The sequence below is a fragment of the Crocodylus porosus genome, unplaced genomic scaffold (assembly GCF_001723895.1).
Source record: "Crocodylus porosus isolate Cpor-Errol unplaced genomic scaffold, CroPor_comp1, whole genome shotgun sequence".
NCBI classification, from domain to species: domain Eukaryota; kingdom Metazoa; phylum Chordata; order Crocodylia; family Crocodylidae; genus Crocodylus; species Crocodylus porosus.
The window spans coordinates 26,049,860-26,053,746 of record NW_017728949.1 but is presented as its reverse complement, the minus strand read 5'-3'; the positions used below and the strand labels follow the sequence as shown (position 1 = coordinate 26,053,746).

The window sequence follows — 3,887 nt, the reverse complement described above, 5'->3', positions numbered from 1 at the left end:
AGCAGAGAGGCTGACATTGGACGGAGGGAATGGGGTTGTTTACACAAGAAAGAAACGGTTGTATGAGGTGCAAAACTCATCTAGCAGTAGGAATACTTGTTACATTAACAAGATTTACTGACAGACTCCATCTGTGCCTTCCCGCCAAACAAGGTCACTCAGTCAGATCCTAAGGAGCCTAATGAGCAAAGTGCCAAGTCTCTGGAGTGATAATGGAGGTTTGCTCTGACTAACGCCTCGGGCACTGGCAATATTTTTAGTACCGAAAAATAAAATAAGGCAGAGGAAAAAAGGTCATAATTTTTATTGAGCTGATCCACCTTGAAAAATCGCAAAGTGTGAGTGTATTTGTGTGTGTGTGTGTACATGCCTGGAATTTTTTCCTCCTTCCTAGTGATTCACAGCCTATTTTCTTCTCTCCTTAAAGTAGTCCTTAAGGACTTTCAGTGCCTTCATCTTGCCCGTTTATTTCACAGCTGCATCTTGGTTTATAGGAACTATCTAGTGCCAACATGTCCATTAATTTCTAAAGGCAGAAACATCAGTGGCATATGTAGCAGCTTTTCATTTGGTGGGAGATGAGCTTTGTCCATGAATTGCTGCTGAAGTTACATCTTTGTTGCCATCCATCTGAGCACCCAGTTGTAAATTACACTTCCTCGTGCTGTTAGCAAGCTTTTGGAATTATTATCCTAAATCAAAAGTAGAAGGGGCATAAAGAACTATTTGAACCATGCATATACTATGGCCAAACCATGAATATCCTTGCCTTCAATCATCTTTTGTTAACCTTTTTATATATATATAAAGATGCTGTTGGTTGGCCTCTGGAATAGAATAAGGGCTACCTCTTGAATACTAGCAATACAGGAGCAAATTGAATATCTGGTCAAAATATCTACAACCATATTCCAAGGGGCCCCTCTATTTTAGTCACTGCCACCACTGTACCAGGTGGCATTAAAACACCGGACCATTTCTCTGCTTATCCAGAGATCTCCAGCTTGATTTGAATTTTTAGATCCTCCAACCATAAAGGAGGAGATCAGTGTATCTGTGCAGTTAAATCACAATTCCTAATTTCTCAAGAAATGCCCTTACTAGTCATACCATTCTCTGAAATATCTCTGCCTCCCTCATGTTTAAGTCTTTGTTAGGAAGAGTCAATAACACTTTGGATTCTCTAGTCACAAGGCACCAGTCATTAGTTTAGCAATATGAATTATGACTAGATAGAAACATGGTTTCACACATGCAATGGAGCTTCCTGTCATTTGAAGAAACAAGCTTTAAAAAGGAAAAGTATGCTTACCTATTCCAAGAATATATCCATATATTAACACTGTAATCTGTTTCTTGATATTGATTGGCAGATGCAATTAGTCATCTTGAAGGATGAGCAAATGCTCTAAAACCTTTTTTAAAAACATGTAATTTTTTTATAATGTAGGTGCCTCATTCACCTTATGGCATCAAAATGTTTAAAACTGCATAGAATACTACCTGTATGTATACAGAAGAAAAATATTTTTTTAAATTGATGACATCTGTTTTTGGTGACTCACAAATCTTATACTAAAAAACAGATACTTGTTTACTGAAATACCAGTTCTTCCATTCTCCAATTAACTAAGGCACATTGCTCAGCATTTCACAGTTAATATTCAAAGCAGTCTATGTCCCAGATAGTAATCGCATCATTAAGTACACCAAGGGTTTCACCCTGAGGTCAAAGTAGTCAGAATTTGCAACTATCAAGGGCAATTTGTTTTCTCTCCAGTCACATTCCATTTGTGTTAGTAAAGATGTTTGGGTTTTTTTTCTTCCAGCCTTCCCCATGGTCACTTTTCTTTCCAAGACTAGAAGCTGCTTTGTTCCATTCCAGTAGGTCTGTCTATCAGTGTCCCCATGCCCTCATGCTTGTTCGGGCCATCCATAATTGCTTTTGTATGCATTTCCCACAGAGCTATCACAGATATGTAGACAGCAATCATATCCTTAGTATAGCCTTCAGGATAGCAGCAATTTATCACTCATACCTTTAGCACATTCTCCTGTTTACTCTTCTGAAACATCAGATTCTTTTTGGATATTTTAAACTGGCTGACTTAAACAGGACCAAGAGTTTTCTTGCTTTAAACAATAGTAATTTGTAGTGTGAGATTTCCTCCCTCTTTTCTTTTTGACAATTGTTGTCCACATTTTATAATAGTCCCCAGTTATAAACAAAGGAAGTAACATTGTAGGGATGGATATTTGGGGGTTTCTGTCATTCTGTAATACAGTGAAATAGCTTTATTGTGAAAAGTTTCCCCCAACTTCCTCTTGAAGAGTGTTACCCAAGTCTAACTATAACAGTAAAAATAAATCTACTTTCTGTAGTCAGGACTGAAATTGAATTTTCTCACACAAACCTGGGTTATATGTACGTGGGATGAGGGTAGAAGGATATCTGTTGAAATCTATTGTTAGGATTTTAACACTTTTTTTTACATAATTTTCTATTAACTCCTGTATAATTTCTCTTATAGCAAGGATTTCACTATTGGTTTAATTCCTGTTGAGTTTTTTATACTTTCCCATAAGTGGTGACATCACTGGCAAATTTCCCTGGATTTCTACTGTAATATCTGTCTTATACCCAAACTGACTTCCAGGTTCTGATTACATTTTGTATTTTCAAAGAGGACGCATGAATGGTCTAGTAAGTGTTACTATTTCTAAAAATAATGTGCTTGTATTTCTAATACTCTGGAAGTTCAAAGCTGGCTTTTCATAACTCTTAAGAAATTGTAAGTTATGTAAAAGCCTTGAAGATCCTATATGAAACATTGCCTTTCATATCCTTGCTATTATTTATATTACTGTAACATACACAGAACGCAGCCAAGATCGGGGTTTCTTCTCCCTTAATCACAAGCAAGTCTTTTGTGATCAGATAGTTTTTGTTTTTTTTATCCAGGGCCTTCTCAGTTCATCTAATGAGCTTTCCAATAACTCATTATTTTTTTCCTTTCAGTTTTAAAATGGATTTTTTTAATAGTTTGAAAATCTGAGATTAACTAGCTTAGGGACCTGAGTTGATTAATTGAGAATTACAATTGCATTCTTTTTTCCCAAAAGGAGGGAGATGCACATACCTTCCCTCCCTAAATTGTAACTGCTTCATGAGTAAAACAATAAATTGTCATAAGCTGAAGGTGAAAACAATACCATAAATATAAACTGCAACATGACCAAAAAACAATCTTCTGTTGTTGCAGATCCTCTTACAACACTTCAGCTGGAAAGAAGGTGCTCATGCTCATAGCTAATGACAGATTCAACAGTTAATGTATGCTACTTGCTATGTTAGCATGAAATTAGTACTTTTCAGAAGAGGCAACATAAAAACTGTTTGAATGTTTATCCACACTGTGGTTCAAACAGTATTATATGAATGAAAAATGGTCTCTGAAGTTTCTATTACATTCTTGTCTTTATATGCATTTGTAAGTGTGTTTTATTAAACAGATCACATCAAATCAAATAACAGATATATGGACAATTCTTTTGAGATCCCAAAATGTCACTTATTTTGCCATTCAATAGAAATTGTTGTAAGCGTGGACAACTCCAGAACAAACATGAATATATAAAAGACAAACAAAGGAAACATTTCAGACTTTGAGTAGAGGCAGTAATTTATTGGCTGCCTGCTCTCTTTCAGACCTTCACGGTATAATGCCCAGCTAGGTAGACTGCCCTGAAATTTCTCTGCCATGGTCACTGACTGATGGATTTTCATCAAGTTTTATCACTGGGTGGATTCAGCTGCAATTCTAGATAAGTTTCAGCTGAAGACAGTCCAAAGTAATGAAGGAAAGTATGTATAAAAGGAGGAAGCT

At 36.2% G+C, this 3,887-nt stretch overlaps 1 long non-coding RNA gene across 1 annotated transcript; it reads right to left on the bottom strand.

The window, feature by feature from the left end:
* Positions 1 to 383: 383 nt before the first annotated feature.
* On the bottom strand, positions 384 to 1,412 carry LOC109322625. The gene is made up of 2 exons (XR_002104441.1): positions 1,313 to 1,412; positions 384 to 692 (listed from the first exon to the last, which is right to left on the bottom strand). It is a non-coding gene; the product is annotated as an uncharacterized LOC109322625 (long non-coding RNA).
* Positions 1,413 to 3,887: the final 2,475 nt, after the last annotated feature.